Raw genomic sequence first — 13,971 nt, 5'->3', positions numbered from 1 at the left:
CTGGGCGACAGAGCGAGACTCCATCTCAAAAAAAAAAAAAGAAAGCGGGGGGGGGGGGGGAGTCCTTTGGGGAAGTATTTAATATTAACCAGAGGGATTTGGTGGAGTGAGAAATGTAGACAGTGGTGAAGAAATAAATCCTCATAACCTTTGCAGGCTAGAGCAAACAGCATCCAAAGGCCTTTCCTATCTTCTCCAAGATTTATCCTCCACTAAAGACAAGCAAAGACAGGATCCTGCTGCCACCTGGTGGCACTTTAGGCAGCACAGAAAGAAGGGCTTACTCAATAGGGTCATGCAACCCAAATCCCCCTCAGGAAACCACAACCTCCTCCTCCTCCCTTACAATGAACTGCACAGAGCTTGACCATTCACAAAACACTTTCAACCCTATTATCTCATTTCATTCTTCCAACAACTATGGGATGGGGAAGGGGGCGGCACGCGGGGGGAGGGGGCAGAGGGGGCACAGTGGCAGGACTGGAGGCATAACTCCAACTCTGTTGAAAAAGCCAAAGCTCGGCCGGGCGCGGTGGCTCAAGCCTGTAATCCCCGCACTTTGGGAGGCCGAGACGGGCGGATCACAAGGTCAGGAGATCGAGACCATCCTGGCTAACACGGTGAAACCCCCGTCTCTACTAAAAAATACAAAAAACCTAGCCGGGTGAGGTAGCGGGCACCTGTAGTCCCAGCTACTCGGGAGGCTGAGGCAGGAGAATGGCGTGAACCCGGGAGGCGGAGCTTGCAGTGAGCTGAGATCTGGCCACTGCACTCCAGCCTGGGCTACAGAGCGAGACTCCGTCTCAAAAAAAAAAAAAAAAAAAAGCCAAAGCTCAGAGAGACTATGTGACTTGCCTAAGGTCACACACTGAGTAGCTGACAGTACCTGAACCCACATTCCCTGATTCTAAATCAGGTGATTCATTCTCTACTGTGTAGGGAAGGGGTAAAACTGAGGTTTAGGTATGCTCCAGGTATAGGAATTTGAAGGAAGGAGGCTTAAGAAGAGAAAAGACTCAATTTCTTCTGCAGACACAACTAATGGGCCACAGGCCACAACCAGGCCGCTTAGAAAAAGGTCTACACAGTCAACCTGTCTATAGAAAAAGGTATGTAGATAGCCTCGGTTCCTGTCTTCCTTCTTGGTTTGCACATTCTCAGCTAACATCTCTAGGTCTCTCCAGTTGCTCTCCCTCCCTCTACTTTCCAGCCCTAGCCTACCCATAGGACACAAGGCTGATTTATGGCTATGTGCTAAACACCAAACAGATCCCAGACAAGGGAGCCACAACATCTAGAAATCAGCAAGAACTACAGGGAGAGCTGCTATGTCCCTGGGTTAGAGCTCATAATATTTGTGGCTCAGCCCAGATTTTCCTGTAAGTTTTGGCAGAAAGCTCAGGTGGCTTGTCCCATATTGATGTCATGCACACTGAAACCCAGGAGGCAATGCTGGAGTTATGACTTACCAACTAGTATACAGGGATGGCCTAAGAATCTGAGAGTTTCCAATTTCTCCAAGGCAACCACAACTTCTTAAAGAATTGCAGCTGGGCACAGTGGCTCACACCTGTAATCCTAGCATTTTGGGAGGCCGAGGTGGAAGGATTGTTTGAGTTAAGAGTTCAAGACCCACCTGGGCCAAAGAGTGAGATTCCATTTCTACAAAATAGAGAAAAGTAGCCAGGTGTGGTGACATGCATCTGTAGTCCCAGCTACAGGGGAGGCTGAGAGTAGGGAGGATCACTTGAGCCCAGTAGGTCAAGGATGCAGTGAGCTGTGATCGCACCATTGCACTCAGCCTGGGCAACAGTGAGACCCTGTCTCAAAAATAAATAAATAAAAGAAATGCAAAGCCCAAGTGCCTAAACTTTCTACAATCCACAGGTCTCCCTCTCTCCCTCCCTCCCTCACTGCCTCTCTCTTTTCTTCTTTCCCTCCCTCCCTTCTTCCTTCCTTCCTTGTGAGTAGAGCACATTCACTAAATGAGTGGAGTATTGTATGGGATAAAGGTGACAAGAAATAATTCCTTTGTGAAATCAGGATCTTGAAGAGATACCTGCATTCCTGTGTTCACTGCAGCATTATTCACAAGGACCAAGATATGGAAATGACTTACATGTCCATTGACAGATGAATGGATAAAGAAAATGTGGTATACATGTACAATGAAATATTATTCAGCCTTTAAAAAGAATAAAATCCTGCCATTTGTGACAATATGAATGAACCTGGAGAACATTATGAAATAGGCCAAACATAGAAAGATAAATTTCATTCGCGTCTGTGTGAAGAGACCACCAAATAGGCTTTGTGTGAGCAACAAGGCTGTTTATTTCACCTGGGTGCAGGCAGGCTGAGTCCGAAAAGAGAGTCAGCAAAGGGCACTGGGATTATCATTAGTTCTTATAGGTTTGGGGATAGGCAGTGGAGTTAGGAGCAATGTTTTGTGGGCAGGGGGTGGATCTCAAAGTACATTCTCAAGGGTGGGGAGAATTACAAAGAACCTTCTTAAGGGTGGGGGAGATTACAAAGTACATTGATCAGTTAGGGTGGGGCAGGAACAAATCACAGTGGTGGAAGGTCATCAGTCAAAGCAGGAACTGGCTATTTTCACTTCTTTTGTGGATCTTCAGTTGCTTCAGGCCATCTGGATGTAAACGTGCAGGTCACAGGGGATAGGATGGCTTAGCTTGGGCTCAGAGGCCTGACATTCCTGTCTTCTTATATTAATAAAAAAAAAAATGGTAAAGTGTTAGGGCAGCAAAAATTTTTAGGGGTGGTATGGAGAGATAATGGGTGATGTTTCTCAGGGCTGCTGCAAGCAGGATCAGGGGCGACATGCGAACCTAGAGTGGGAGAGATTAAGCTGAAAAAAGATTTTGTGGTAAGGGGTGATATTGTGGGGTTGTTAGAAGGAGCATTTGTCATATAGAATTATTGGTGATGGCCTTGATGAGGTTTTGTATGAATTGAGAAACTAAATGAAAGGCACAAGGTTCAAATAAAAGAAGGAGAAAAATAGGTATTAAAGGACTAAGAATTGGGAGTACCCAGGACGTCCAATTAGTGTCCAAGGGGGTTCAACATTATTGTTTGCTTGGTTGGTGAGTTTTTGGGCTTCATCCTTGAGTTTATGTTGTCATATACCAGGCCAGATTGATTAAGGTAAGAACAACACTCTTCATTTAAAAATATACAGAGTCCTCTTTTTTTAGCAGTAAGTAAGTCAAGGCCTCAGCAATTTTGGAGGAAAGAGAAATGCAAAGCCAGCAACTGTTTGTTAAAGAAGGATTAGAAATGGCTAGGAGATAGAGAGATTGATAGTGTGGTGGAGATAGCTGGGGAGAGGTAGAGGGTGGCATAAGAACAGGAACCAGAATAAGAGTGAGTATAAAAGTAAAGAATAGGACTTCATCAGGGTGAAAGTATTGGAGGCTACCTTGCCACTGAAGATCCACTTCAAGACAGACTTAAGGGTGGCGATTTGAGGTAAATCCAGGAGCCACTAAATACCAAGAGCCTGAGAAACTGCTTGGGTGATTTGACTAATAAAGGCCAGTCCATTATCAGACTGCATAGAGGTGGGAAGGCCAAACAGAGGAATTATGTCTGACAAAAGGGAAGAAATGACTGCAGTGGCCTTCTCAGACCCTCTGGGAAAGGCCTCTACCTATCTAGTGAAAGTGTCTACCCAGACCAAGAGGTATTTTAGTTTCCTGACTCAGGGCATGTGAGTAAAGTCAATTTGTCAGTCCTGGGCAAGGGCAAATCCCCGAGCTTGATGTGTAGGGAAGGGAGGGGGCCTGAACAATCCCTGAGGAGTAGTAGAATAGCAGATGGAACAACTGAGAAGTGATTTCCTTGAGGATAGGTTTTCACGATGGAAAGGAAATGAGAGGTTCTAAGAGGCAGGCTAGAGGCTTGTAACCTACATGGATGAGATTATGAAATGACGACAGAATAGAATGGGCCTGTGAGGCTGGAAGGAGATATTTTTCTTGGTCTAAGAACCATTTGCCTTGTGTGGGAAGAGATTGATAGGTGGAAGTTTCAGTCGGGGAGTAAATGGGAGTGACCAGATGAGAAGGAGAAAAACTGCCATGAGGGATAGAAGCTGGAAGCTAGCTGCTTTTTTAGCTACCTTATCAGCATAAGTGTTGCCTTGAGCAGTGGGATCTCATGCCTTTTAATGGCCCTTGCAGTGAATGACTCCATCTTCCTTTGGAAGTAAAGCGGCCTTGAGAATAGTTTTTATTAAAGAGGCATTAATGATGGAGGACCCTTGCGTGGTGAGGAAACCTCTTTCTGCCCATATAACAGCATGGTGGTGCAGGATATGGAAGGCATATTTAGAGTCAGTATAAATATTTAATTTTATTGACGCATAGTGCCTTTGCAAGAGTGAGGGCCCAAGGCAATGAGTTCAGCTTGCTGAGAGGTAGTGGAGGGCAGCAGAGTGGTAGCCTCCATGATAGATGTGGAAGATACTATAGCATAGCCTGCCTTTGCTGGTGCGTGGCGGTTAGGCCTGGTGGAACTGCCATCAATCAACCAAGTATGATCAGGGTGAGGAACAGGAAAGAAGGAAATACAGAGAAATTGAGTGAATGCCAGGTGGATTAGAGAGATACGGTCATGGGGGTCAGGTGTGGTATCAGGAATAATGTGGGGGGCTAGCCTAAAACAGTAAGGTTAAGTTGTTTGGACGGAAAGGCTACAGGGCGTAGTCCCGGCTCTTGTTAAGAATTTTGACTGCACAGCCCTGTACTTTGGGTGTGTGTAATGAAAAGGGTTGGGATGAGTTAGGGAAAGCCAGTGTGGGGGCAGCTTCTAGGGCTGTTTTTAAGGAGCAGAAAGAGGAGTGGCAAAAGGATTTAGGATCTATGGGGTCAGCTATGTTTGCATTTGTGAGTTTACATAATGGTTTAGTCAGGTATCCAAAGGAGGAAGTACCTAACCACGCCTAGGAGGAAAAGGAGTAGTTGTTTTGTAGAAGGAGTTCAGGTTTGGGAGATTAGCTGGACACAATCAGCAGGGAAAGCACGTGTGTTTTCATGAAGAATTATGCCGAGATAGGTAACAGATGAGGAAGAAATTTGGGCTTGACTGAAGTAATGGGGGCTGTCCACGAAGCCTTGAGGTAGTACAGCCCAGGTAATTTGCAAAGCCTGATGGGTGTCAGGGTCAATCCAAGTGAAAGCAAAGAGAGGCTGGGATGAAGGGTGCAAAGGAATAGTAAAGAAAGCATGTTTGAGATCCAGAACAAAATAATGGGTTATGGAGGGGTTGTGGAGGGAGGTACTGAGGATAGGAGAGAATATGGGTTTGGCACTACGGGGTGGATAGGCAAGACAATTTTGTTGATAAGGCGCAGATCCTAAACTAACCTATAAATCTTGTCCAGTTTTTGGACAGGTAAGATGGGGGAATTGTAAGGAGACTTTATAGGCTTTAAAAGGCCATGCTGTAACAGGTGAGTGATAACAGGCTTTAATCCTTTTAAAGCATGCTGCGGGATAGGATATTGGTGTTGAGCGGGGTAAGGGTGATTAGGTTTTAATGGGATAGTAAGGGGTGTATGATGGGTTGCCAAGGAGGGAGTAGAGGCGTCCTATACTTGTGGTTTAAGGTGGGGAGATACAAATGGAGGATGTGAAGAAGGCTTTCAACTGGGGAAAAAGGTGGCAATGAGGTGTGGTTGTAGCCCAGGAATAGTCAGGGAAGCAAATAATTTAGTTAAAATGCCTTGACCTAATAAGGGAACTGGGCAGGTGGGGATAACTAAAAACGAGTGCTTAAAAGAGTACTGCCCAAGTTGCCACCAGACTTGGGGAGTTTTAAGGGGTTTAGAAGCCTGGCCATCAACACCCACAACAGTTATGGAAGCAAAGGAAACAGGCCCTTGAAAAGAAGGTAATGTGGAGTGGGTAGCCTCCGTATTGATTAAGAAGGGGACGGACTTACCTTCCACTGTAAGAGTTACCCAAAGCATTTGTGATGGTCCAAGAGGCTTCCAAGATGATCGGGCAGCGTCAGTCTTCAACTGCTAAGCCAAGAAGATCTGGTAAGGAGTCAGTCAGAGAGCCTTGGGCCGGAGTTCCAGGGGCTCTGGGAGTGGTTGCCAGGTGAGTTGAACAGTCCAATTTTTAGTGGGGTCCTGCACAGATGGGACACGGCTTAGGAGGAATCCCGGGCTGCAGGCAATCCTTGGCCCAGTGGCCAAATTTCCGGCACCTGTAGCAAGCTTCTGGGGGAGGAGGTTCTGGAGGAACCCCTGGCAGCTGCGGTTCAGGCGTTTGGAGTTCTTGTGTGCTGGAGATGTGGCTGAAGTCTGTCTCACAGTGGAGGCAAGGAATTGCAACTCAGAAATACATTGCTACTTGACTGCCTCTATTCTATTATTGTACACCTTGAAGGCAAGGTTAATTAAGTCCTGTTGTGGGGTTTGAGGGCCAGAATTTAATTTTTGGAGCTTCATTTAATGTCAGGAGCAGATTGGGTAATAAAATAAAATGCAAATTGAGGATAAGACAACTTTGTGACCTTTCAGGGTCTAGGGCTATAAAGCATCTCAGGGTTGCTGCCAAATGGGCTATGAACTGGGCTGGGTTTTTATATTTGATGAAAAAGAACCTAAACACTAACTGATTTGGGAGATGTCGGACAAAGAAAAAGGAGCATTAACCTTGACTATGCCTTTAGCTCCAGCCACCTTCTTAAGAGGAAATTGCTGGGCAGGTTGGGGAGGGCTAGTCACGGAATGAAACTGTAAGCTGGACCAGGTGTGAGGAGAGGCGGTGATAAAAGGATTATAGGGTAGGGGAGCAGAGGCTGAGGAAAAATTGGGACCTACCTCAGCCTGGTGAGGAGCAACCTGGGGAGGAGGGGAGAGGTGAGATGGGTCCACAGAAAAGGAAGATTCAAAAGACTCAGAGATGCTTGGGGTTGGGACTGAAGGGACAGGCAGAAGGGAAAGAAGGAGGATTTGGGAGGAATCGCATTGGGAACAGACACTAGGGAGGGAAGGAAGTGTGAAAAATGCCTGGATGTAATGCACCTCAGACCATTTGCCCATTTTACGACAAAAATTATTTAGGTCTTGTAGGATAGAGGAACCGAAAGTGCTGTTTTCTGACCATTTAGAGCCATTGTCAAGTTTGTACTGGGGCCAAGCAGAGTTGCAGAAGAAAATAAGGCATTTAGGTTTTAGGTCAGGTGTGAGTTGAAGAGGTTTTAAGATTTTGAGAACACAGGCTAAGGGAGAAGAGGGAGGAATGGAAGGTGGAAGGTTGCCCATACTGAAGGAGGCACACCTAGATAAAAGAGAGAATAGAGACATAGAGAGAAGGGCTTGGGGGGTTCTTGCCCTGCAGAAAAGCAGAGAAGGGGTAGAGACACGGAGAGAAGGGGTCGGGGGGTTCTTGCCCCCCAGAAAAGCAGAGAAGGGGTAGAGACATGGAGAGAAGGGGTTGGGGGGTTCTCACCCCCTAGAAAAGCGGAGAAGGGATAGAGACCTGGAGAGAAGGGGTCGGGGGATTCCTGCCCCCCAGAAAAGCAGGGAAGGGGTAGAGACATGGAGAGAAGGGGTCGGGGGGTTCTCACCCCCTAGAAAAGCGGAGAAGGGATAGAGACCTGGAGAGAAGGGGTCGGGGGATTCCTGCCCCCCAGAAAAGCAGGGAAGGGGTAGAGACGGAGAGAAGGGGTTGGGGGGTTTTTGCCCCCCAGAAAAGCGGTACTTGCCGCTAAGGGTGAAGGATCAAGGCAGGCATCCCCACGTGGTCAGACACCTCTGAAATGTGGGTGAATAATCAGGCAGGCGTCCCCGCATTATTAAACACCAAGGGAAGACTCTTCCCAAGTCCGTGACCAGCGCCGGAATTTTGGATCCACAGATAAAACGCGTCTCCTTTGTCTCTACCAGAAAAGGAAAGGAACTGAAATTAAGATAAGGGAGAGACTGAAGTGTGGCGCCAAGACTGAAAAGAGAAACAGGCTGAGGGATAGTGAAAGAGGTTGGAGAAGAGAGTAAAAAGAGGCCACATACTGGATTTAAAATTGGTGAGATGTTCCTTGGGCTGGTCAGTCTGAGGACCGGAGATGTAGGTGGATCTTTCTCACGGAGCAAAGAGCAGGAGGACAGGGGATTGATCTCCCAAGGGAGGTCCCCAGATCCAAGACACGGCACTAAAATTTCACTCGCGTCCATGTGAAGAGACCACCAAACAGGCTTTGTGTGAGCAACAGGCTGTTTATTTCACCTGGGTGCAGGCGGGCTGAGTCCGAAAAGAGAGTCAGCAAAGGGCACTGGGATTATCATTAGTTCTTACAGGTTTTGGGATAGGCAGTGGAGTTAGGAGCAATGTTTTGCGGGCAGGGGGTGGATCTCAAAGTACATTCTCAAGGGTGGGGAGAATTACAAAGAACCTTCTTAAGGGTGGGGGAGATTACAAAGTACATTGATCAGTTAGGGTGGGGCAGGAACAAATCACAGTGGTGGAAGGTCATCAGTCAAAGCAGGAACTGGCTATTTTCACTTCTTTTGTGGATCTTCAGTTGCTTCAGGCCATCTGGATGTACACATGCAGGTCACAGGGGATATGATGGCTTAGCTTGGGCTCAGAGGCCTGACAATAAATACTGTATGATGTCACTTATATGTGGAATCTAAAATAGTTAAATTCATAGAATTTACCATGGACTGAGGGAAAGAGGATATAAGAACATGTTGGTCAAAAGGTAGAAAGTTTCAGTTATGCAAGATGAATAAATTCTAGAGAGTTAATGTATGGCATGGTGACTATCAGTAACAATGTTACACTATATACTTAAAATTTGTTGTTGATCCTAAGTATTCTCACACAAAAGGTATTCTCACACACACACAAAAGGTAACCATGATGGATTGGTTAATTACCCTGATTGTGGTGATTATTTCACAATATGTATATCAAATCAAGTTGTATAATTTAAATATATATAATTTTTATTATTTTTTTCTTTCGTTATCTTTTTTAAGAGATAGAGTCTCACTCTGTTCACCCAGGCTGGAGTGCAGTGGCGCAATAATAGCTTACTGCAGCCTCGAACTCCTGGGCTCAAGTGATCCTCCCACCTCGATCTCCGGAGTGGGTGGAACTACAGGCATACATCACCATGCCTGGTTTATACAGTTTTTCAAAAAAGAAATAATTCCTTTGATTAAAACTGTGTTGCCTGGCCGGGCGCGGTGGCTCAAGCCTGTAATCCCAGCACTTTGGGAGGCTGAGACAGGCGGATCACGAGGTCAGGAGATCGAGACCATCCTGACTAACACAGTGAAACCCCGTCTCTACTAAAAAATACAAAAATCTAGCCGGGCGAGGTGGCAGGCGCCTGTAGTCCCAGCTACTCGGGAGGCTGAGGCAGGAGAATGGCATAAGCCCAGGAGGTGGAGCTTGCAGTGAGCCGAGATCCGGCCACTGCACTCCAGCCTGGGGGACAGAGCCAGACTCCGTCTCAAAAAAAAAAAAAAAAAATTGTGTTGCCTAATGGCAAATGGGGAAATGGGGGGAAAAAAGTTATAAATGGATGTGAGATATAAACATTAAGTGCTTGGGGGTTAAGAAAAAAAAAAATAAGATTCCTTCTGGCTTGGGAGTTAGGGGACAAAAATGGATTTTAAAAAAAGCTATTTCATGGATGTATAACATATAAAACCCTTCAGAAGTCTGGCCTCTACAAACCTTCCCTGCCTTCTCTCCTACTACTACCTTGCCCTCACCCTACCATATTCTGAACACAAGTTTTCTTTAGTAAGTTAAGGATTAAGAGTATATGTTTTGCAATCAGACAGATCTTGGTTCCAATCCTACTTCTGCCATATTAGACAACCTTGGATAACTTTTGGAATTTCTCCCCACAAAGCCTCAGTTTCCAGATCTGTAAAGTACGTATCATAAAGACAGTTATTTAAAAAGGTATTTGTGAGAGTCAATTGAGAGAATGTATGCAAAGCTTTGTGCATGAACCATAGGAAAGACGTAGCAAATAGCAATTGACATTTTTCATTATCTCTGTGTCTTTGATGATGTTTTCTGTGCCCAGTATTCTCTTCACATTCTCAGACTGTTCCACTCCTATTTCTCCTGCAGGCCCATTACAAAAGTCTTTCTTCTTGAGTGCCCTAGGTCCTGCAAACAATTCCCCCACTGAGTGCTCAGAACCTTTGTTCATACCTCCTTTACTGTATTTACATGAACTTGTATTTGTTTGTAAGTCTGTCTTTCAGGAATGTGAGGCTCCAGAGGGCAAGAGTTAGGTCTTATTCATTCTAGCACAGTACATGACCCATGGTACCACTAGATAAGTGATTGGTGAATAAATAAGATTGTATTTGAGCTAGGCCTTAAATAAATAGGAATTAAAGCAAACCTCTGGATGGCCTTTTAAATGTGAACGTTAACCTATTAGTGTTATACATTAACCCATCAGAAATCTCTAGAATTAATTATCAAGAATTAGCTTTTAAGATGAGCTGATAGGCAGGACCAAAGTGAGTCAAAATTTCATTAGGAAAAGCTGGAGGTGGATGCATGGATGAATGAAAGGACCCTGGAGCCCAGGCAAGCAGCTCAGGAAACAGGTACAGGACTTCTTAGGTTAGCCAGGGGCACTTGGTGGTATGGTGGTGAGGGAAGGGAATCACTTTAAGAGTGAATAAGAGATTCGAGGATAGACAAAAAAGTAAAATAAAAAGACGAGTATCACAAACTTTCCAGACGGTCCTAAGGGGAAAGCAACACACATGTAACACAGAAGGTCACTATGTAGTCTAAAAGGGTTAGTTTATTGATTATAGCTTTCTGCCTGCTCATGATGAAACCGTTCTCTTTATCGACAGAGAAGCAATCCTGTCTTTCATTACAATAAAAAAAAAGAGGTCTCCAGGTCCTGTTCGGGCACCTGAAAATTTCTCAGCCATTATTTCTTCAAATACTTTTCTGGTGTCCCTGCCCTTCTCCAATTGGAGTTACATGTATATTAGACCATGTGATATTGTTCCACAGCTCACTGATGCCCTGTTCATTTTTTTCATCTTTTTTCTCTGTGCTTTGAGTACTTCCTATTGTTATGCCTTCAAATGTACTAATTTGTTATTCAACTGTGTCTAGTCTGCTGTTAATCCCATCCAATGTACTTCTCATTTCAAATATTGTATTTTTCATCTCTAGAAATTTGACTTGGGTGTTTTTCTTATATCTTCCATTTCCCTCCTTGTTATGTTCGTGTTTTCCTCTACTTCTTGAACATGTAAAGCATTTTTATCACAGCTTTTTAATATCCTTGTCTCCTAATTTTATGATATGTGTCATTTCTGAATTCTGTTTTTTTTTTTTGTTTTTTTTTTTTTGAGATGGAGTCTCGCTCTGTCGCCCAGGCTGGAGTGCAGTGGCCGGATCTCAGCTCACTGCAAGCTCCGCCTCCCGGGTTCACGCCATTCTCCTGCCTCAGCCTCCCGAGTAGCTGGGACTACAGGCGCCCGCCACCACGCCCAACTAGTTTTTTGTATTTTTTAGTAGAGATGGGGTTTCACCGTGTTAGCCAGGATGGTCTCGATCTCCTGAACTCGTGATCCGCCCATCTCGGCCTCCCAAAGTGCTGGGATTACAGGCTTGAGCCACCGCACCCGGCCCTGAATTCCGTTTCTATTAATTAAATGTTATCTGTTATGGGTTATATTATCCCATTTCTTTGCACGTCCAGTAATTTTTCACTAGATGCCAGACATTACTTATCTTTCTCCAAGAATCACAGTCCTATTATGCCTATTGTCCAATGTCTGAAAACCACTGTTTCATATATCATGTTGGGTTTTTTAGTTAAGTTGAAAGGGTAAATTATATTCTTGATATTTCATCATGGCAATAAATGGAAGGCCTTGGAATCTCTAATAAATTAATGTATCTAGGCATTAAAAATCAATGATTGCTAGGCCAGGAACAGTGGCTCATGCCTGTAATCCTAGCACTTTGGGAAGCCAAGGTGGGTGGATCACTTGAGGTCAGGAGTTCAAGACCAGCCTGGCCAATATGGTGAAACCCCATCTCTACTAAAATACAAAATCAGACAGGCATCGTGGTGCGTTCCTATAATCACAGCTATGTGGGAGACTGAGGCAGGAAAATCACTAGGAGGCGGAGGTTGCAGGTGAGCCAAGATCGTGCCACTGCCCTCCAGCCTGAGCAAAAGAGACCCTATTTCAAATAATAATAATAATAAATGATTGCTATTATAAAATCACAAAAAGAAGAGATAACCAGACACTTTGTGCCTCCTGATAAACACAACCCAACATCACCTATGAAGTAGTCTTTCAAAATAAAATATCAAACCTGAATCTGATCAAGCCTCTAGATCCAATAATCAATTTATAGGAAATTCAGAAGACAGAAGAGAAGAATATCTTAAACTACAGGGATACAATCAACAAAATCAAAACTGCAGGAAACTCTATAGGACAAACAACTGGTTTTTTCAACAATCACAAGAATATAAAAATGCTGGAGGGAAAGCTATAGATAGAAAGAGACTAAAAGATTTATCTATTGTAATGTGTGAACCTTATTTGGATCCTGATTCAAGTAAGCAAACTGCAAGAAAAAACTGTGACATTTAGGAGACAACTGGAAATCTGAATGCAGACTAGATCACTGATGGTATTTAGGAGTTATTACTAATTTTTAGGTGTGATTATGGTATTATATTTTCACAAAAACCATCTCTTAGAGAAATATTTTGATTATATTATAGACAAAATATTTTGCTATTTGCTTCAAAATAATATGGTAGGGAGCAAGACAGTAGGGGTAAAGATGAAATAAGATTGATCATGAATACGTAATTATAGGAACTAGGTGATATACAGACATATAGATATACATATATTTGAAATTTTCTATTATAAATAAATAAGGTTTAAAAATTTAAAGAGTCATAAAATTGAGATATGGGTTCTAAAGCTGGCTTTGACATCATTTTTCTCTGTGCCTATGGACTAATCACTTCTCTCTAGGCCTCAGTTTCCTCTATAAATAATGAAACATAAAACACATTCTAATATTAATTACACTTTCCACCATATCCACTCATTAGCTATGTGACATGGGAAAGTTACTTAATCTTTTTAAGCTTCAGTTTCCTTATTTGTAAAAGGTGATGAAAATAGTCGCTAATTTGTAGGACTGCTGGTGGGTTAAACTGGATGCTGTATGTTAACGCTCTCATCACAGTGCCTGGCACAAAGCACTTAATAAATAATATCTATCATTATTATCTCTTGCTGCACTAAGAAATACCAATAAAGAATTCTATACTTTATTTTAAAAAATGAGAGGCCTCTATAGTTTAGCCCTTCCTTCCTCCGTATCTCCCTTCTTTGGGACAAAAGTAAGAAAATATGAAACTTCCCCTCTAAAAGTCTGTGGAACAACATGCCCAATAGCACAAGACAGGTTAGGGTTTGGCTCTCCTTCCTAGTGAGAGTCACTGCTGCGGGTCTGGAAAAAACGGAGGTGCTACTTTAGTCATTTTCAGAATATAGTATGCAGCTGTTCTCCTGGAATGCCACACATCCTGAAGTTGCTCCAAGGGCTAAAAACAGAGCTCAGGCAATCAGCCCAATGCAGCCAAGCTCATTCTTTTCAAGGTGGCCCCATTTCAAATAAAATGGGCACTCTGTATGTAACTCCTTTCTAACCAAGAGTTGGTCTTCCTCACCAGACTGTGAGCCCTTTGAGGGCAAAGCTAGTTGATCTTTATAGCTTATGCTCCCTAGCAAAGCACCTGGGACAGAGCAGGTACTCAATAAATGCTAGTTGAATGAAGGAATTCATGGTCTATTCTTTTGTTTTATTTGGGTTGGAGTAGGAGTGGAAAAAGAACAATGATAGGCCTACAAAGAACCAATTGTTGGAGGGATCTTTCTAACGA

At 43.9% G+C, this 13,971-nt stretch overlaps 1 protein-coding gene across 7 annotated transcripts in view; it reads right to left on the bottom strand.

Annotated features, from left to right (window-relative positions):
• The window catches only part of KLHL3 (kelch like family member 3), a 283,454-nt gene that overhangs the window by 207,594 nt on the left and 61,889 nt on the right, over nt 1-13,971 (bottom strand). The window contains exons 4-5 of one of the 7 annotated variants that reach the window (XR_004430049.1): nt 5,968-6,160; nt 2,455-2,723 (exon numbers count right to left, since the gene is read on the bottom strand). The exons of 4 other annotated variants lie outside the window; for them this stretch is intronic. The gene's annotated coding sequence lies outside the window, so the exon portion shown is untranslated. 2 more of the 7 variants (XR_004430050.1, XR_004430051.1) reach the window with 2 other exon arrangements.

This window comes from Trachypithecus francoisi, unplaced genomic scaffold (assembly GCF_009764315.1).
Source record: "Trachypithecus francoisi isolate TF-2019V2 unplaced genomic scaffold, Tfra_2.0 Lachesis_group2, whole genome shotgun sequence".
Lineage (NCBI taxonomy): Eukaryota > Metazoa > Chordata > Mammalia > Primates > Cercopithecidae > Trachypithecus > Trachypithecus francoisi.
This window is presented reverse-complemented; position numbering and strand designations above follow the sequence as displayed.